The sequence below is a fragment of the Trachurus trachurus genome (assembly GCF_905171665.1).
Source record: "Trachurus trachurus genome assembly, chromosome: 18".
Lineage (NCBI taxonomy): Eukaryota > Metazoa > Chordata > Actinopteri > Carangiformes > Carangidae > Trachurus > Trachurus trachurus.
This window is the reverse complement of record NC_139909.1, coordinates 29,194,911-29,216,858: the sequence shown is the minus strand read 5'-3', so window position 1 is coordinate 29,216,858 and position 21,948 is coordinate 29,194,911. Positions and strand designations below refer to the sequence as shown.

General features: G+C 43.3%; 1 pseudogene across 1 annotated transcript in view; it reads left to right on the top strand.

Moving 5' to 3' along the window:
* Positions 1 to 1,073: 1,073 nt before the first annotated feature.
* Positions 1,074 to 21,948, top strand: part of LOC311001983 (protein mono-ADP-ribosyltransferase PARP4-like) — a 30,909-nt pseudogene continuing 10,034 nt past the window's right edge. Inside the window, exons 1-11 of the transcript in view lie at positions 1,074 to 1,163; positions 6,259 to 6,375; positions 6,466 to 6,531; positions 6,890 to 6,946; positions 10,481 to 10,622; positions 11,037 to 11,184; positions 11,290 to 11,407; positions 15,634 to 15,638; positions 19,920 to 20,010; positions 20,336 to 20,509; positions 21,771 to 21,817. The product of the transcript in view is annotated as a protein mono-ADP-ribosyltransferase PARP4-like (transcript). The remainder of the gene's footprint in view (positions 1,164 to 6,258; positions 6,376 to 6,465; positions 6,532 to 6,889; positions 6,947 to 10,480; positions 10,623 to 11,036; positions 11,185 to 11,289; positions 11,408 to 15,633; positions 15,639 to 19,919; positions 20,011 to 20,335; positions 20,510 to 21,770; positions 21,818 to 21,948) is intronic.

Genomic DNA, 21,948 nt, shown 5'->3' with positions numbered 1-21,948 from the left:
GTATTTATTAATCACTGAGTATTTAAGTGAATATGGTACTGGGAAATGTATTGTGCAATGAGGTTATCTGAATGAGTGTGTTCCAACTGAGTCGATTAACCTCAGCTACATTTAAAGCTGCCCGGAGAACTGTGATTATTCCTGATAGTATAATATGAATCACCATACTGAACTTCTGTAAATATTTTCCCCTCAAAGGCCTTTTTATTGTTTAATTATTTTGTTAATTATTATTAATTCACTTTAAAGTTTCTGTGTATATATTTTGTCAATACACCTAATCTCTTTGCAATTCAGTTGTGTGTGTCTCGTCAATTCTCCTCAGCTCCTAGAGTCGAACCTCCTCTTGACACTAGTCCATCTACAGGTTAATTCTGGTATTTTCTCCTAACCATAGTAATCTGTTTTGTATCTAAAAGTGATAGTTTACCCAAATTTCACTCATTTTCTACTCACCCCTTATGTCAACTAAGTTTCACACTCATCCGTGCCTTTTTGAAGTTACAGCGGGGTCCGCACAGCACTGCATTGCCATATGACAGTCGCAAACGGGGCTCACTTTTCTTCGTCCAAAAAGACAAAACCATCCAAATACCTCCACACTGCTCGTCTGTAATGTCCCTCTTGTACTGAAGCCCCGACATGAGAAGTTGTTCCGAAAAAAATTAAGTCTATAAGCTCCCAGTGTCTCAGTTCACTGCTCTGCCGGTTTTGTGTCGGTGCAAATCACGTGAGATTTGAGACTGAGACACTGGGAGCTTCTGCTACAAACAAGCGTAAAATATAGACTTATTTAATTTTTTTCAGAACAATTTCTCATGTCGGGGCTTCAATACAAGAGGGACATTACAGACGAGCAGTATGGAGGTATTTGGATGCTTTTTTGGTGTGTCTTTTTGGACGAAGAAAAGTGAGCACCATTCACAACTATTATATGGACAAATACTGCTGTAACTCCGAGAAGGCACGGATGAGTCTGAAACCTCTCCCAACCCTTAGTCGACATGAGGGTGAGTAGAAAATGAGAAATTTGAATTTTGGGTGAACTATCCCTTAAGTGCTACGCAGCAGTTATGGGTTATGAGGTGTCCTCCTACAGCTGCACGACGAAAGCTGGAAACTGTTCCATACTGTTCCAGGAGATTGACATCAGCAGAGTCCAGGTATGCACAAATGGAGATAGTCCAGTAATTTTAAGCCAAAAAAGGGGTCAACGTTGAACAAATTGCAACAGAAGCAAACTCAACTGATTTTGTATCCTGAACATGTCCTGAATGAGGGGGAAAAAAGCCCTGAAGAATCCCATTAGGGGAAAGTTTTGGAAAAAGACCCAAATATATCCCATTTATACGCCTATTAATTATTTTTCTTTTTACACTTTACTTTATTTTCTCACGACCACGTAAGTGGTATGGAGTACAAACAATGTTAATAGGGTAAAATATTTAACCTTTAGATATCTCCATGAAAATTACTGAGTTGATTACTTACATTAAGACAAACAAAAAATGTATTACAAGTTTTTTGAAATTCTTTGTTAACATCAGAAAATTTGCATAAATTCCACCGTTTTGACGGCACATGTGTATATATAAAGGTGCTGTGGTGGTACCAGCTTGAAAATTGGAAGGAGCTGACTCCAGAGGGACCTGTGTATTGTCTTGAAACCTAATTGGTGACGGGGGCGTGGCCTGATTTTGTGATGGGGGCGTGGCCTGATTTCGTAACGGGGGCGTGGCCTAATTTCGTGACGGGGCGTGGCCTAATTTCGTGACGGGGGCGTGGCCTGATTTTGTGACGGGGCGTGGCCTAATTTCGTGACGGGGCGTGGCCTAATTGGTAACGGGGGCGTGGCCTAATTTTGTAACGGGGCGTGGCCTAATTTTTTGACGGGGGCGTGGCCTAATTTTGTAACGGGGGCGTGGCCTAATTTTGTAACGGGGGCGTGGCCTGATTTAGTAACGGGGGCGTGGCCTAATTTCGTGACGGGGGCGTGGCCTAATTTCGTGACGGGGGCGTGGCCTGATTTCGTGACGGGGCGTGGCCTGATTTCGTGACGGGGCATGGCCTGATTTTGTAATGGGGGCGTGGCCTAATTGGTAGCGGGGGCGTGGCCTAATTGGTAACGGGGGCATGGCCTAATTTTGTAACGGGGCGTGGCCTAATTTTGTGACGGGGGCGTGGCCTAATTTGTAACGGGGGCGTGGCCTGATTTTGTGACGGGGGCGTGGCCCAATTTTGTAACGGGGGCGTGGCCTGATTGTGTGACGGGGCGTGGCCTAATTTCGTGACGGGGGCGTGGCCTGATTTTGTGGCGGGGGCGTGGCCTAATTGCCTAATTTTGTAACGGGGGTGTGGCCTAATTGGTAACGGGGGCGTGACCTAATTTTGTAACGGGGGCGTGGCCTAATTGGTAATAGGGGCGTGGCCTAATTTTGTAACGGGGGCGTGGCCTGATTTTGTAACGGGGGCGTGGCCTAATTTCGTGAAGGGGGCGTGGCCTGATTTCGTGACGGGGCGTGGCCTGATTTCGTGACGGGGGCGTGGCCTGATTTTGTAATGGGGGCGTGGCCTAATTGGTAGCGGGGGCGTGGCCTAATTGGTAACGGGGGCATGGCCTAATTTTGTGACGGGGGCGTGGCCTAATTTGTAACGGGGGCGTGGCCTGATTTTGTGACGGGGGCGTGGCCCAATTTTGTAACGGGGGCGTGGCCTGATTTAGTAACGGGGGCGTGGCCTAATTTCGTGACGGGGGCGTGGCCTAATTTCGTGACGGGGGCGTGGCCTGATTTCGTGACGGGGCGTGGCCTGATTTCGTGACGGGGCATGGCCTGATTTTGTAATGGGGGCGTGGCCTAATTGGTAGCGGGGGCGTGGCCTAATTGGTAACGGGGGCATGGCCTAATTTTGTAACGGGGCGTGGCCTAATTTTGTGACGGGGGCGTGGCCTAATTTGTAACGGGGGCGTGGCCTGATTTTGTGACGGGGGCGTGGCCCAATTTTGTAACGGGGGCGTGGCCTGATTGTGTGACGGGGCGTGGCCTAATTTCGTGACGGGGGCGTGGCCTGATTTTGTGGCGGGGGCGTGGCCTAATTGCCTAATTTTGTAACGGGGGTGTGGCCTAATTGGTAACGGGGGCGTGACCTAATTTTGTAACGGGGGCGTGGCCTAATTGGTAATAGGGGCGTGGCCTAATTTTGTAACGGGGGCGTGGCCTGATTTTGTAACGGGGGCGTGGCCTAATTTCGTGAAGGGGGCGTGGCCTGATTTCGTGACGGGGCGTGGCCTGATTTCGTGACGGGGGCGTGGCCTGATTTTGTAATGGGGGCGTGGCCTAATTGGTAGCGGGGGCGTGGCCTAATTGGTAACGGGGGCATGGCCTAATTTTGTGACGGGGGCGTGGCCTAATTTGTAACGGGGGCGTGGCCTGATTTTGTGACGGGGGCGTGGCCCAATTTTGTAACGGGGGCGTGGCCTGATTGTGTGACGGGGCGTGGCCTAATTTCGTGACGGGGGCGTGGCCTGATTTTGTGACGGGGGCGTGGCCTAATTGCCTAATTTTGTAACGGGGGCGTGGCCTAATTTTGTAACGGGGGCGTGGCCTGATTGTGTGACGGGGGCGTGGCCTAATTTTGTAACGGGGCGTGGCCTAATTTTGTGACGGGGCGTGGCCTAATTGGTGAGGGGGGCGTGGCCTGATTGTGTGACGGGGGCGTGGCCTGATTTTGTGACGGGGGCGTGGCCTAATTGCCTAATTTTGTAACGGGGGCGTGGCCTAATTGTGTAACGGGGGCGTGGCCTAATTTTGTAACGGGGGCGTGGCCTAATTGTGTAACGGGGGCGTGGCCTGATTGTGTGACGGGGGCGTGGCCTAATTTTGTAAAAAGCAAAAGCAAAGCAAAAGCAAATGAACTTGGTTATTTGTCTAGGAAGACGTTTCACCTCTCATCCAAGAGGCTTCATCAGTTCATGTTGCATCTGACCAAGCTGGGACTGGTCCAACTATCTGGTGTGGAGACCCAGGTATTTAACCTCTTGTGGGGGCGTTCACAAGACCGATGATGTCACTGGAAACCCTTTGTGCTCCATGTGCCAACGACAGTCGTTGGAGTGACAGTCGTTGGTGGGAAGTTGGTTTCGACTTCGTTAGTGCCCTACTGTGTTATAACGACAGTCGTTGGAGTCACAGGAGGCCATTTGTGAACAGTTGTTCTTTGAGATTAGATTGTTGAATCACCTGGGAAGGGATGAAAGGGCAGCATTGTAAACTGGAGATAGGTGGTGTCTCAGACCTCCTCCTCTGTTTAGGGATGGTTTCTCTACTTTTACATAGATGGCTTCTTTTACTCCTCTTTCAAACCATCTGTCCCCAATGTCCAGGATGTGGACATTGTTGTCATCAAACAGGGTTTTTCCTGCGTTCAAAATTGCGTGGCGGCCGCCTCCACCTTATTTTGTGCCGCCCCCAGCGATATGCAGGGTTTTTTCTGCATTATAAATTTTGAGGCGGCCGCGCGCCTGAATCTTGATTGAAAATCAATGAAAGCTCAGTGGCGCTGTTTTCAACCAGAGACGTTCTCAACTCGACCGCAGCAGAAGGGGTGCGTTTGATTTAAACTCCGGGCCGGGCCGCAAGGTGACGCTGACGCGCTGCTTGTGTGCCCGCGGGGGCGGGGCTCATCGGGGCTCCGCTCCGTTCAGACGTTGTGCTGAGCGTGAACGCACCTCACCAGCGCAGAGCGTGAAGAGAGAGAGAAGGAGACGCGGTGGTGTCCTTTGCAGCTTGGTGACAGGACTTCGGGTACCCGTAAAAGCCGACTCCCAATTTACTGCCGGTCCCAAATTTTTAATAACCATGCTAGCGTTTCACCAACTCTCATCTCCGCCAGTCAGCCTCTCAACCTGCCGCCTCTCTCGCGTGTGGGCGCACCGCACGTAAACACACTGTTTTTTTTTCTTCTGTCAGTGGGAAACACTGATCAAGCTGTGCGTACGCACAACTCTCCGCAATATTTAAGCAATATATCACGACAGGCCGTGGTATATGTTCATTATACCACGGCTATATATATATAGATCTTGGTGGTAGTAGCAAATATTCTACTACCACCCCCCCCACCCCCCCCACCCCCCGCTGCCGCCTCAGCCGAAATTTTGGCCAGGAAAAACCCTGATCAAAGGAGTGGGCTTTCTCCTTGAGAGATGTAAATGGACAGCAGAGTCCAGGCCTGAGGACTTAGCTCTCCTGTGTTGGGCCATGCGTTTATGCAGTGGTTGTTTTGTTTCTCCAATGTAGAGGTCTTTGCATTCCTCGTTGCATTGGACAGCATAAACCAGATTGCTTTTGTGGGTGTGTGGTGTTCTGTCCTTGGGATGTACCAGTCTCTGTTTGAGTGTGTTACTGGGTTTTCCATCCACATCCTGTTTGTGTGTATGTTTGGGATGTGACTGGAGATTTTGTTTGTTTGATCATTATATATGTTCATTGATGTCCCTCAATGTTGCAGTGGAGCCGAACCCCCCCCCCCCCCCCTTAATGTTTATTATTGCTCACCATTCCATAACAGCCTCTACTGCGGAGGCAGAGCACTGCAGAGGACTCCTCATACACATCATATATGTAAGGATTTCAGACTGTTTGTTTACACCTTTACATTTTCATCAACTATTTGATGCTTTGATCAAACAAAAACAGTAGCTCTATTTATTTCATGATTACAGTCAAATACTCTCCAGGAGGTAATAACAGTCAATTTGATTCATTTTTCTTGAAGCTTGAATTGTATTTATACTTACTGTACATTTACAGAACCACACTAATTGGTTGTTACTGGCTGAACAAATGCGCAAATAATTTACTTTAAATACAGAAGTAGCCTTTGATTGAGACTTTTTGGTGAAAAATAAATGTACAATGATGTTGAACCTGGCATCCCTATAGGAATATATGCTTTGAATAATAATTTGTCTGGTAGCATGGTAAAGTTCAAATATCAAAATGACAAATTACTAGAGAAAACCACATTTACAGTAAGCTTTCAGTTTTTCCGCAGCCTTGGGGGCCAGACTCACCACAACCTGTATGCTCCTGCTGCTACAGGCCTTCCAACATGCAGAGAGCAGCCCAGAGTTAGTCCACCTGCTCTCTGTAGGCTGCTTTGCAGAGGAAGTGGAGGGGTTAATGAAAGCACTTTAAAAGCCAAGTTTAGTTTGTTTGATAGTGTTGATGTGTTATTGTGTTTCTCATGTCTTTTCAGTGTTTCGTTGCTGCATGTTTATGCAGTGTTTACATTGCAGTGGAGCATCATGGGATTGAGAGAACAGACATCGGTAATCTGGGCAGTGGAATCTACTTCACCGATGCCTTTAGGTTAGTGCTGTTTTAGCAGACAACACAATGCTACACCGACATAAGAACCTAACAAAAACTTGTTCTTAATTTATCCACTTGATCAAAGTAAGAGCAAAACATGACCGACGGCTCTCGGCTGCTGTTGGTGTGCGACGTGGCGTTGGGAAGCTGCAAGGACGTCCCATGTTAAAATCGCCGATTTTACATCCTCAGTAAACATGTTAAAAGCCTGGTGTCAGAACGTTTTTTTTTCTCAATCGATAGTTTCTACCCCCGCACACACTCTGAGGGGGGTGGATTTTTTTTTAACTCTACCGTTTTACTGTTATTAGGTTAAAACCCTGGCCAATTAGGGCGCGAAAACGTTGAGTGACAGGTCCGAGCAGCTCCGTGGACAGCTGCTTCGAGGCCAGTGGGCGGGTTCTCGGCCGGCCAATCCAACATGGCGCTGTTCAGGCCGCCATATTTGAGTCACAAAAACGACTCCCCAAAACCAATGGGTGACGTCACGGACGCTACGTCCATTCTTTTTACAGTCTATGCACAGTGTGCACGGAGTCGGCCGCCGCCCTAACACTCACTCTGAGTTTGAGGTAGAGTTTGTGTGTGTGTGTGTGTGTGTGTGTGTGTGTGTGTGTGTGTGTGTGTGTGTGTGTGTGTGTGTGTGTGTGTGTGTGTGTGTGTGTGTGTGTGTGTGTGTGATTTTTTTTAACTTAACTCAAAGAAAGTAAATGTTTATTGACTATTCTGACAGTTTTTGAATATTCCAGTTGCTGTTGCTCATCAAAAAAGCACAACAAGTTATATAAAGTTTTTCATTTAGGCCTATATCGGCCCATTGTGAGTGCTGAAAGATCTATGCAGGGGTGCAAACTTGTCACCTTTCGGCGAAATTCGCCGTTTTGGATCCCAAATTGGTCATAATGTGATTTGTGTAAATCCGCAATAAAAAAAAAATTGAGGGGGGGGGGGGGTCTGGCGAGGCGAGGCAAGCTGAGCCGAGCCAATGCACCTGTCTCTTTAAGGCGCATGCACCTTATCTGGATGACAACGAGTGGTGGCAGCGCTCCTCTTCTGTCCAGCAATACACACCTGAAGCTTCACTTTTAATACAGACTAACGCGACTTTTTGAGCATGGCGAGTGAAAGAGTCGGAGCAAGAAGATGCGCTGTATGGGACCACGTGTGTGTGATGATCGCGATCGCGGCCAATTAGCGATTAGCACGTTTAGCATTTATTAGCTCCAGTGTCTCCTTCTTCTCTGGAGGAGGGTCTGGCGAGCGAGACTAGCTCCAGTGCGACCTGTTCAGCAGGAGGAGGAGGAGGAGGAGGTTGACTGACTGTGGCAGGACACCTCTGCCTCTGTTTCACTTTATGTTGCTGGTAAATAATGTGGTTGTAAAAGTAGTAGGCTAAAGTTAAATTATTTTGTATGCACTAATTAAAGGGGCAGAGCTTTACATTTTAGCTTTTATATTTTATAAGATATATTTTTTGTAAGAACCACAATTAATAAATATAGGTTATATATTTCAGTGAATATCTAATTGTTCTTAGCATTTGTTAGATAACTTTATTTGCCCAATAAATTAAAACATGATGGAACTATCAATGTCTCCTCTCTTGCCACCAGATCACCTACTTTTAACCTCAGACTGTCACAATGATGTATCAGATGTCAGACTGCCTCATTCTTTCAGTTTTAACCTGAATATACAAGACATGATTGATATTCCCAACGATCAAAGTATACAAAACCGAACCGAAAACCATGACCACAAAACCGTGAACCAAACCGTTTGCTTGAACATCTTTTAAATACTGCCGCTTAATATGTTTTATGTAACCTATGGCATTTTTAAGCTTCATGTGTGTTATTGGACAGAAAGAGCAGCGCTGCCTAGGAGCATAGCCTACGTACAGAAAACACATTTACATCAATAAATAAATGTTTCACAATGAACCAATCAGTCTGTATTAAATTGTATTTAGTTTGAAGGCAAGGTTTGCAAGGTTCATCTGATGGACATCAAGGGACAGATTCTCCAAGTTTTGCACAGCTTTTACTCATGCTAAACCTGCACAGGCTGAAGACCCCCTTCACATATTTCAAAACCAAACACAGAGAGACAGATTGTGCAGGTTTAACAGGAGCAAAAGCTGTGCAAACCTGAGTAAATCTGGACCCTAGTCTCGTGCTAAAATTGACTGTAAATTCACCTTTAAAGTTGTTGTTTTTTTAAAATTCCCCGGGGGACCATGCCCCCGGACCCCCCTAGGGGGTCGGTATCTTCTCACCTTTTTTACCCCTGATGAGTTTGCACCCCTGTCTATGCAAGTAGGCTACATTCCAAAAAAACCAAGTGTCTTTTAAAACAGTGGTTCCTAACCTTTCTTGGTCAGATTTTTTTTAATTAATCAATTAGGCTACTAGACATTTCAGGCGACCTCATTTGAATTTCAGGTGACCCCACGTGGGGTCCCGACCCCAAGGTTGGGAAACACTGTTTTAAAAGACGTCGGCCACGGACGGAGTGGGCGACAGGCTGGGACGAGGAACTTTCGTTTTAACTGCTGCAGCCGTCTCTCCCTCTCACACTCAGCATGCTGTTCAGGGTGTTTGATTTTTAAATGATTAATTAAAAGGCGCGTTATAAGGAACGGTCCCCTCACTCAGTCCTCTCAGTGGCCGTGTCTCCGCCGCAGACAGGACGCACCGGGCTCTTGGAGCGCGAGCAACGGTGCGCGCGGTCGCTGTGCAGCTTCCCCCCACTGCTCTTGTTGCTGTTGTTTTTCCAGCAGTAGGAGTCACTAATAAAGCTGGGGTTTAAGCTGCCGTTTCGATCGTCGCGATCGCGTATTTATCAGACTTTTTTTTTTTTATATTCGGCCTTGCTTTGCGCTTATTCCACCGAAGGCCGAATGTTGCTTTTTTTGCAATATTCGGCCGAATATATTCGGTTACCGAATAATCGGTGCATCCCTACTAATAGTACTTTCTGGATTACTTTTAGCGTATTTCAAAATCACCTGCCTGAGCGCCTTTAACACTGAATTTGATCTTACACATGATCTTATAGGCTACCGTGGCTCCTTTAAATTAAATCATCAATAAATGTGTTTGAATTTGTCAAACCACAGTTTAATTTGTTATTGATCATCCAGCCATATTTAAATGATTTTTTAAAATAACCAATCACATAAAAGTATAGGCTTAGGCTATATTAAAACTGAGCAGCTTGACTACCTCTGAACCTCTAAAAAAATACACAATTTAAAATAGTTTTTGTTTGTGAGTGTAGGGCCAGCAACATGATGATATTTTGAATATAAAGTAATGACAGGAAGGAACCACTGTTCCATCTGTAGGCTAAACTAAAAATGTGCTTAAACCATAGACTTTATAAAGAACTCACTTCTCTGCTGAAGTCGGTGTGGTTTTGGAAACAGCGTGACGTTGCTCATTAGAAACATCATGACAGTCCAGGATCCTTTTTAACACATGATCCTGTCGCAGTTCATTCGTGTTGTTTACCAGAGACCGGACATTGAAGAGGAAGAAGAGGAATATTGCTGGGCATCCCGATAGCAACATTACCAAAATGAAGCCAACTTCAGGGCGAGGAGTTTAGCGCTTAACCCTCCTTTCTTTCCCCGCATGAGAGCCCTCTGGGCCGGCGGAGCATCCGACGTGAGACCTCAGCAGTCGCGAGTTGATCCCCCGCCCCTCGCCTCTCCTGACACACACACAACCTGTAGTAGGCCTATGACTCTCAGCAGCAAGTTGACGTGACATAGGGGCGCCCCAGCGACCACTCCACTAACTTGACGGCGAGTTTTGTTTTGTCTTTTTTTTTTTTTTTTTTTTTTTTTGGAGAGCGCTCGTGCGCCCTCACAAAGATTGCGCCCTGGGCGGTCTTCCATATTGCCCATAGCTGCATTAAAGCTAATATTTGTGAAAATTGTCTTGTTTGTAAATTTCCTCTGGCAGCAAAGGGTCATGGTCAGATTGTGGTCGCACCGTGAATGTCACATTTGACTTAACCTCCTTCAGCCTGAACACATCTATACTGTCTGTTACTGTGTGGACTTGTGTGTGTGACGTGTGGTTCTGCCTGTGCTCCAGGATGATGAGTATGTGGTGTACAGTCCTGACCAAGTCAAACTGAAGTACGTGGTTGGGTTCAGCATGGAGGGAGACAAGCTGAGGGATTTCAGTCCGACCATCAACACCTCCGCCGAGCCGTGTCCACCTCCCTCTGATCTGGGTGAGTGCCCAACTGCTCCTGAGGCTTTTCTGAAACATGAAGATGTCACAGTTTTTATGATTGAGATTAAATCTTTAACTTCAGTTCCTTTCCTTTTTTACCAAATAACTGAATATACAGTTCTCCATTGTACTCGGCTTAACTGTAAATACTGCAATACTAAATCCACTGAGCAGAACTAGTAACTGTGAGAGTGTTGAGGAAGCAATAGAGACAAAATTCTTCTTGTTTTGAGTCTTGCAGTGCTGATGTTTTGTTTTGGCAGTGAGAACCACTTCAGTAAACCAGACCCTGGTTTTATTTCCATATTCATTTCATTAAATACTGTAAAAAAAAAAAAAAGTACTGCCATTGTGTTCATGTAACTGCAGTCTGATATATTTTCTCATGTCCTGTGTGGTCGTGTCCCAGCAGCCAGCCTGGATTTGGATGAGGGGGATGAAAAGGTTAAAAACCCTCTGGAGGACGTGACGTGACGGCAGGACTGTTGGACAGCTCAGGCCAGCAGCTCCCCCTGCAGGCCGTCCATGTGAAGTGTAAACTGATGGATCTGCTCTCACAGGTTGGCTTTTCTTTTTTTTTTCTAGATTCATTTTGATAACAGCCCTGTGAACTGAGGGATGGATATAAAACCTAACCAGAGTTTGTCTTTTCTTTCAACCTGCAGGTCATCATTTTCCAGAAATACACCAACACGAGCTCTGTGCCCATCGAGGCAAAGTATGTCTTCCCTCTGGATGACTCTGCAGCCGTGTGTGGATTTGAGGCTTTCATCAATGGGAAAGGTAACTCACCTTTTTTAAATCTCCAGTTGAGCTATTTCTGTATTGTCTAATGTCTTCATTATTCATTTGCTGATAAAAAAGGAACGTGAAAAAGTTCAGTGCAGTTTGCATCTGTATTATCTCAATGGCTAAACTGATCTTCCTCAATTATCAGAGTCATAAATATGATGAATCAGAGAAAAAAGAAGTCACAGTTCCTCAGAGATGCAAAACAAACAGGAACTTAAAATAGATAATTCAGTACACTTCTCCAGAAATGTAAACAAACAGACAAAATCATGGTACTCTCTGTAACCATGGCAACTTGTTTTCTTTTTTGTCTGAAAAGTCTAGTTTATTTCCATGCCGTCATCAGAGAAGCTGCTAACGTCTCCGCACGTCGCCGACATAAACAAACACAACAGCATGACTGGTTTGACTGACAACTGACAAATAATGATGTGATGTCAGTCTGTGTGTTCAGCTGCATGTGGAGCAGATTCACTGAGTGAGGCTGTGTCCTTTAAAGTTTGTACTGTGTGCATCTATAGAATATTAGTACTTTTTCAATCCGTCATTGTATTATACTATGACTGACGGATTCATCGTATTTTCATCATCATCGTGATATGAACATGTGCCAAGAATACATCGCAAAAGGTCGCCTAAAATGCAATGATTAGGAGAGAAGGAAAGAGAGGGTTAAATTTACTTTCTGTTTAATTGATTTGCGCAATTTCTTCAGTAAACGTATGCTCAAATATTTTTTCTATTCTATTCAGTGTTGCAGGGTACCTATTAACTCATTGAGTGCCGCGCTCCTTTCCAAAGTTTTAGTCAAGTGTACCGGCAATTTAGACCATTTTTGACGATTTTTGTAGAGCCACAGTGTATTCTATATTATTGCCACCAACACATACTGTGGCTCAATTGAAAGGTTTAACTTAATGCTTCAAGTGGCCACAAACCGTTTGTTTCTACATGCCTCTGTTCCTGAGAAAAGTCAAGCTAAACATGGCTGGGTTTCACCAAAATCCCTCCTTTTTTTCTAGAAAAGGAGATAGAGCGTCTTTTATGAAAGGTGCGCTGTTTGTGTCTGTCGCTCTTCTGACACTCGCATTTCTGGATCAAAGGGCTCGTATAAGATAAATATATACAACAATTGTTGTTCTATTCACAAAACCACCATCGGGGGCGGGGGGGGGGCGCCACTAAACAACAATAACACAGACGCACCGTGCCGTGTCACAGCTTCTCCCCGCGGAACGTGAGGGTCAGTCGGCCACCGCGGCTCGGGAAGACCGGTCCCGCCGGTGGTCGCGGTCCTTCTGTGGTACGGGTCGGTGATGCCGGTCTGCTTTGGCCCAGAGACCATCAGATTTTACCGCGGGAGGACTTTGGGGAGGACACGGTGTTGCTCCAGATGAAGACCGGGCGGACTGTCGGCTGAGAGCTTCCTGTTTCTGCTCCGAGCAGCTCGAGCAGCTGGAGCAGCAGCGCAGGTGAGAGCAGAGCAGCTGCGCTGCATCTGCATGCAGAACTCGTTTGCAGAAGCCGAGTTATGATAAAAACTTCCAGATCATGAGCTGTCATGTGACTTTGATCGTCATCTATTTCAGTTCTCTTCGTCGTAGAGTCCCCAAATTTACATATAATGTGTATTAAAGTGTCTATTTTCATAATTTAAAAAAAAAGCAAAAAACGTAAAATTACGTTTTTGGCACTCAACGCATGGGAACGAAAAACGAGAAATTACGTGGTTGGCACTCAATGAGTTAAAGCAGAACTCAGGAACTGCATGGTTAATATGCTCACTTAAAGCAGAAGTAAGTGATATATTTGTGTTAATATAAGTCTTAAATAGTTCTATCTTCCGACAGCAATCACTTACATAGAGTGTTTGGACCGAAACACGGGTCTGTCAGTCACTCTGCTCTGCGCCGAAGAGAAAACATTTATCGTATCCTACAGTTTTTATCCAATGAGGAGAGAGAACGGCATGCAGCGCTGTGTGTGCAGCCAAGGGACGCCGTGAATGCGGTGACGTAGGGACGAGGACTGTTATGGTGCGTTCAAGGAAACTCGTAACTCGTGTTTTTCCGACCTGTGAAGTCATACCAGTTCAATCTGGTACGAGTTCACGGGTCAGAAGTTACGAGTGGCCGTTATAGTGACTTTCACAGGTAAAACAGGTCGGAAAAACACGAGTGGGTTGCCTGGAACGCTACAAAGTCGTAAGTTGTGACTTGAAGCTGTAATTTACGGTTTCAAAAGCCTGCCTGGAACGCAGCATTAGCCAAAACGACCGGATCGCTTACTTCTGCTTTAAATATCTGCTTATTTGTTTTTCTTGCAATCACAATTTGCTTTTTTTGATTTGCTTATTTTTGTTTTGTCATCTTCTCCTGGGCCTTGTCTAGCTGCTGTATTTATGTGGAGTTGTAATTTCTATTACACAATGAGGTGCTGTGTCAAACCAAACCATACTAGGTCTGTCAGCAGAGGGGACTGTGTAGTTCCAAAAAGAAGGACTGCTTTTGGTCAGGCAGCCTTCTCGGTGAGAGCTACTCACACCTGGAATACTCTTCCAGTGCAGCTCAGGGAGTATGACACTTATCTTTCTTTTAAAAGAAATTTAAAACTATGGTTGAGAGACGGTCAAGTATGTGACCATCTGTTCTGAAACTGTAATGAAGGTATTTTATTGTATGCACTGTAATATATTGTATTGTATACTGTACTTTATAAGTAGGCATAGTACTGTTTTGTGTTTGTTTATTTTTTAATGCATTTTTAATTATTGTAGTGCTCAAGTCACCTGCCCCAGAGACTACGGTTGAAAATTAGCCAACGTGGCTAAACCGGCATGTTTACAGAAATGTTTATTAATGTGCATTGTCTCTGTATATTTAAACCAATAAATTCAAATTCAAATTCAAAGACCGAAATAAACTAAACTGAAAACAAGTCAAGTCAAACAGTGTCATCACACTCATATTCTGTAGGCCTATATTATACCATGCATTAAATTCTTTTTTTTTTGTACTTTATTTTTAAAGTCACCACGTGTCTGTACATTTACATGTACACATGAAAGAAGGTCACGAGACATAGACAACATAACAGTCACAACGTCATACACATGGAAAAAGAAGAAGAAAAAGAGAAAGAAAAAGAAAACAAAAAAAAAACATATAACATCAACAATCACATAGACAGGCACTCAGAAAATAAATAATAAATAAGCATTAAAAAAAATAAATACAAATAAAAATTACAACGAGCAGGATAATCACAGTTACAACAACAAAATTATGATGATTAAATCAATTGTAGTAGGTTGACCACTTGGCCCATCTTATCTCATATAGTCTGAGGTTACCCCTCATTTTATATGTTACATACTCCATTTGATGTACCTGTTGAATGGTGTCCCTCCATTTTTCTATTGTTGGCTGGGTTTTCTGAAGCCAGTTTCTGGTGATTTGTTTTAGAGCAGTTATACGCAGCACCCTGAGCAAATAGTCGTCGTTTTCCTCATGGGGTGTGTCTATGGTCCTTCCCAATAGCATATACTCCATATTTAATTGTACAGCACATCTTAAAATATGACTGATTTCTTTCTGTACCTTTTCCCAGAATATTTGCAAAATGGGACATGACCAGAATATATGTTGAACATTAGCGTATGGTTCGCCACATTCCCTCCAGCAGCTTGCTGATATTTTATTATTATATTTAGCTTGCTGCACTGGTGTTATGAAGTATCGTGATTGTATTTTCCATGCATATTCCCTCCAATACAGCGATACAGTTGTTGTGTGAACATTCTGATTCATTTCCTTCCAACTCTCCTCTGATAGGTCTATATTCAATTCTTCTTCCCATTTCAGTTTTGCCTTTGTATCTTGATATTTACAGTTATTTTCCAAAATAGTATATACAGCCGAGATTTGATGTGGGACTTTAATTTTATCATAATTCTTTATCAAAAATTGTACCAGTGGATGTAAGTCTCTACTGGTCTTATTTTTTATTTCACTATTTTGGATATAACTTCTTATTTGTAAATATCGGAAGAAGTGGGAATGCGGCAAACGATACGCTTTACTTAAAGATTCAAATTGTATTATTCCCTTCTCATTTAAACACTGCCCAAAAATGGTCAGTCCCTTTTGTGCCCAGATGTCGAAGGCATCATCCGTTTTGTTAGGCATGAATTCAGGGTCTTCTTTTATCTCTCTCAGAGCCAGTAAGTCTTTCTTTACTTCAACAACATTTTTAATTCTAGCCCAAATTTCTAGAGTGTTTCTAAGTGATATATTGGTACTGTTACTTGGTACTGGTACTTTTCGTTGGTATTCTGTACAGAAAGGAATCGTTTTTATTGAACCATGACACATAAACATCTCTATTGATCTCCACTTTGCCTCTTAGTTGTCATTTAACCAGGTACGTATGTGCTTCATTTGCGCTGCCATATAGTAATGCTTCAAGTTTGGGAGGGCAAGTCCCCCCCTCTCTTTGGGCATTTTCAAAGTCTTCATCTTAACTCTAGGTTTCTTATCATCCCATATAAATTTACCAATCATTGTATCCCAGATTTTGAAAGTGTTCACACATATATATAGTGGTATTGTTTGAAATAAAAATAAGAAACGAGGGAGTACATTCATTCTGATTGCATCTATTCTTCTACCCAAAGACCATATAGCTAATTTCCACCTATGCATATCCTGTCTAACATGTGCTTCCAAGTCTTTGTAATTCAGCTGATACAATAATTTATTATTCTCTGGTAGCACAGTTCCTAGGTACTTTATTCTATCCCTGTCCCACTGCCATGGGTAGTTACTCTTCACCTCTCTACTTACTGGGGCTCCTAGAACCATTGCTTCACACTTCTGTATATTTAGTTTATATCCTGACACATTACTATAATTATCAATAACCTTCATAAGAGCTGGTAGTGATTTTTCTAGATTTGTAAGATATAAGACCACGTCGTCCGCGTATAAAGCCAATTTATGAGATTGCTCTGCTACTTTCACCCCCTCGATTTCGTTTGTTGCTCTGATACATGCTGCCAGGGGTTCAATACAGATTGCAAAGATCAGAGGAGATAGGGGATCTCCCTGTCTTGTTCCCCGTTGTAGTTCAAAACTATGCGAGAGAGTCCCATTTACTCTGATCTGTGCTTTTGAACTACTATACATAGCATGGAGCCATTTGATAAAGGTGTCATGAAAACCAAATCTGCTACAAGTTTCAAATATAAAAGGCCATGACACCCTGTCAAAGGCCTTTTCGGCATCCAGGGTAAGAATCAGCGTTTGAGTGTTCATTTTCTTTGAGAAATCTATTATATTCAATGTTCGTCTTACGTTATCTGATAAATTTCTATCTGGAATAAAACCAGTTTGGTCAGGGTCTATAATAAATGGGATGATCTTTGATAATCTATTTGCTATAATGCTGCTTAGCAGCTTCTGATCCACATTTAATAAAGTTATGGGTCTATAGGATCCACAACTTGTAGGGTCTTTCCCTTCTTTATGTATGACTGTAACTATTGAGTTACGCCATGTATTTGCCCACTGACCATGGTTTAGTGCCCAATTGAAGGCTCTTTCCAAAACTAACAGTAACTCTTTGCTAAATTCTTTATAAAATTCCCCTGTAAAACCATCGCTTCCTGGGCATTTGCCGTTCTCTAACTTTTTTATCACCACCATGATCTCCTCTGGGGTAACTGCTGATGTCAAGTTTGCATTTTGTTCCACTGTTACTTGCGGTAAGTTTATTCCAGATAGATATTCCTTAACTCCGTTTTGCTGAGTCAAATTATTGTCTGAACTATACAATTGTTCATAATATTTAGCAAATTCATGTGCAATATCCCTCTTGCCTTTAACCATTACGTCCCTAGTTTGATTTTTGATTGCTACTATATTTGATTTTTCCTGTTGTTTTTTTAATTTATAGGCCAAATTTTTCATTGCTTTTGCCCCGCTGTCAAAATATTTCTGTTTTGTAAAAACCAGAGCTTTCTCTGCTTCCATAGTTAATAATCTATCCAATTCATTTCTAAGTTTATTTAAAGATTGCAGATCAGAACTACAACCTGTCTCCTTATGCTTAGATTCTAATATCTTAATTGATTGTTCTAATTCCTTTGTTCTTTTCTCCCTTTCTTTCTTCTTGTATGAAGCAAATGATATAATTTCCCCTCTCAAAACAACTTTCATTCCCTCCCACAGTATAAGTGGGTCTACTTCTCCTGTATCATTAATCTCTAAATAATTTTTGAGGGCTAATTTTATTTTAGTCTTAAAATCATCTATCTGTAGCAGGGAGTTGTTTAACCTCCATGTCTTCTGGCCTTTCTCTAAGTCAAAGTTCAATTTTAAAGATATCAGAGCATGATCAGACAATGTAATTTCCTTTATGTGACATTCTGCAACCATTGATATGTGGTTCTTAAACATGAAAAAATAATCAAGCCTTGAATATTTACAGAAATATTTTGAAAAGAAGGTGTAGTCTCTCTCTTTCGGATGAAGGGCTCTCCATACATCTGTCAGCCCTATTTCTTTCACAGCTCCTCTCATTATTTTGGCTGCTTGGTTTGAACTATGTAGTCGAACACTTTGTGTATCCTTACTTGGGTCCATTATGAGGTTAAAGTCACCAGCGGCAATAGTGACTCCTTGACTTTCCAATACAATCATTTCAACAACCTTTTTAATTAAATCTGGACCTTCTTCAGGAGGATTGTAAACATTCATAAATGAAACCAATACATGTTCAATCATTCCCACAACCATTACATATCTGCCTTCTTTATCAGCAATTAATTTCTTCAGTGTGAAACCTGTTTGAGGCATTATTAAAACTGCAACCCCTCTTCTACAAGATTTATATGAAGAGTAATATACCTGGGCATTCGTAAGTTTCTTAAGTTTTTCATGTTCTGATGATACGAGATGTGTCTCTTGTAAAAAAAATGATATCTCCTTTTTCTTTTTTAAGCTTTACTAGTAGTTTCTTACGCTTAATTGGGTTATTGATACCATTCACATTATATGAAATTATATTTAAAGCTTTCATTTATTAGAAGAGGGGTTTGACAGGTACAATTGATTAATATTTTTTATATCTTCCTTGTTAGTTAATAAATCCTTGGTCCTACTACTTTTCAACTCATTGTGATTAACCATAAAAAGTGAACAACATACATAAATCCCATCTACAAAAATAAAGAAAACCTGACTTCCAAAGGTAGCAGTCCCTACAAGACTGCCTGTAGATTGATGATTCCCTAAAAAAAAATAGGAATCTGGGGCCTCTACTAAGAATTGCCCCAATTGAAAAAGCAACAGCAGCTTATCAAACACAAGCTGCACAGGTAATACTCAGAAAATTAGAATATCGTGAAAACGTTCATTCATTTAAGTAATTCAACTTAAAAGGTGAAATGAATATATTATTTAGACTCATAACAGGCATTGCAAGATATTTCAAGCTTTTATTTGTTAGAATTTTGATTATTATGGCTTACAGCTTATGAAACCCCAAAATCAGAATCTCAAAAAATGTGAATATCGTGAAAAAGTTCAATGTTGTAGCTCAAATTGTCAGCCAATTAATCCAAAACACCTGCAAAGGGTTCCTGAGCCTTTAAAAGCTCTCTGTCTGGTTCAGTACAGTTCGCAATCATGGGGAAGTGAATGAACTTTTTCACGATATTCTAATTTTCTGAGTATTACCTGTATATGTCACTGTGAATACCCCCCCCACCCCCCCAAAAGAGAGAGAGAAGAAAAAAAACATCTCCCCCCCAAAAAAAGAGAGAAAAAAAAGAGAATGAGTTCATGTCCTTGTCCTTTCTTCATCTTTGTGCAAGGTGTGTGTGTGTGTGTGTGTGTGTGTGTGTGTGTGTGTGTGTGTGTGTGTGTGTGTGTGTGTGTGTGTGTGTGTGTGTGTGTGTGTGTGTGTGTGTGTTAGGGCTCGAATAGGTTTCCTCTCATCTCCTTCAGCAGATCCTCAGCAGTCTTATATTCTTCTCTCTGCCTCCCATGCTCCTCAAACGATGCTGCTCCTGGTGTGTCTTCGGCTTGTAGCCTGGCTCCCTGGTCTCCTTGGTGTTGAACTCCGCTGACCGTGCCCCGTGCGTGAAGGGCTGCCGCCGCCTCCCTCGCCGTGTTGTACGTCTGGGATCCCTCGCTGCCAAATACCTTTAACTTCGATGGGTAGATAATATGCGATTTCACCCCTTTCTCTCGTAGCTCTTTCCTTATTGGGGCATATAGGCTTCTCTCTTTTTGTATTTTGGAGGAGTAGTCCTGGTCGAAGAAAATCCGGCTGTCCTCGTATCTTATTACTTTCTTGGTCCACGCCGCACGAAGGACTACCATGCATTAAATTCACCCACTGTTGCATCACAAAGGATGTAAGCAGCATGAAGGGGAATCATGAAAACCAGTTGAACCCTGTGTCTGTGTTTCTATGTGTGTGTCTGTGTGGTTCTCAGGTGAAGGAGAAGGAGACGGCTCGTAAGGAGTACAGGCCAGCTATAGAGCAAGGTCATGGAGCGTACCTCATGGACCAGGATGCTCCTGTAAGTCACCTGAACACATCACCATGCTGATTCAAGCTCTAAATATTAACGGCCCTTTTAATGCATTTTTCATTCAGGAGGTGCACGCCGCGACACCACACCAGCGGTTAATATGGGCACAGAAAGTAAACTGGCTCCGCTTCTCGGCTCTTCGCGGCCCTTCCGCGTCCGGTGGACGTTCCGCGGTGCTATGCAGGCACCGGGCACTGCAGCCAAAGACGGTAAATAGAGTATCTTTGCTGCAGCCTGCATATCGAGCAGGTCATTACTGCTCGAATACAAACTTTTCCCCCCACATTCGAACGAATATTCGAATGTCGAATAAAAAGTGACAGCCCTAGTGGGCAACCTGCCGCCCGGCGCCACCGTCCTCATCAAAGTGACCTACGTGTCTGAGCTGGTGGTCAGGGACGGGGGGATTCTCTTCTCCCTGCCTGGCAGCGTGGCCCCGTGGCCCCGTGGCCCCGTGGCAGGAGAGTGCAGCGCTCAACCAGACCACACAGGTGAGGAGAACCTGGACCCACAGACAGAACCCTTGCTGTGGCTCAATTTGAATACTTCCATACTTAAACCAAGTATTTGAAGTGTGAGTGCGTCTCAGTTGATAAGTATATCAAAATGCAGTGTACTGTAAGTACCCGGTGGCGTAATCTCTACCTCGCATTAAACAGGTGGTGCACAAGCAAAAAAGAGGAAGCCTGTAGATGTGTTGACAAGCGAGAATAGCGGTACACAAAAAAAGAAAACATTGGCAACCGTTGCGATCATTAGTTCCGGTAGGGGCACAACAACAGTATTCCATCTGATACAAGACTAGACTACCATCAAAATGTGTGCACAACAGAAGTAAGTAGTATACTACATGACAGTGTGCTCATGGAAGTATTCAAATTAAGACCTGTCTCCCAGCGTCTGTCTCCAAGCATCAGATTGTTGTACTCGTTATTTTTTTACACAGTGTCACAATGTCTTTTTTTTAGGCAATAAGCTGCTATTTTTCTTTCTTTCTTTATTTAAAATTTTGATATTTGCATTTAAAGCTTAAATGAAAACATATCAGTCTATATAGGGTCGGTCCTTTCCTTGGCATCAACAGTCTATTTTGTTTTTGAGCAGTTATATACTGATTTTTGTGTTGATGTGATTCCTGCGTCACTGATTTAATGTGGTAGTATAAAGGAAATATGTGGACGTGTCATGTCTGTCAAGTTTCTGTTTGCTTTTGCACATTTCATGTTTATGTCTTGTCTTTCCTGTTTTATTTTGAAATCACTAACCCTCTGTCTCTGTTCTAGATTTACTTCCTGCATGTCCTTCCCCCGTCCCGTCACACCTGCTCCCTGATTGTTCTCCCCACCTGTTTCCCATCTTCCCTCGTTACCTCTTGTACTTGACCTTGTGTGTCTCACAGTCTAGTTGCCAGTTCGTTGTACCTCACAGTCCTCGTCCCAGCTTACGTATATCATAGTCCAAGCCATAGCCTGTTTTGTGGATGACCTTGTTTGCCCCTTTGACCTGCCTTTTGCCTCTCGATTTTGGAAACCTCTGCCTATCTGACTGCCTGCCCGTGTACCGAACCCTGCCTGGTAATAAACCTGCCTTTTTGTCTGAACCTACTGTGTCGTGCATTTGTGTCCACCAGTTCTGTGCTCTGGGGAGTTCATGACAGGACGTTAGCTTTTATGTCATAGTACATGAGCAGCTCCACACTGCTAGTTCAATGATTGTCAGTTTTTTTTAATCTGTGTTTCTGTTGCTTTATAGGTCACCGTGGAGAAAGTGTGTGTGACTGATGAGTCAGCGAGTACGAGGTGCGCTACAGCATGTTTTCTTAAATTCTGACCCCATCTTTTGTAACGACTCATGATTATTTGTTACTGATGAGGTCAAACTTGTGGGACGATAGTTTTCATTCTGATTTATTTTCTGTGATCTGCACTTG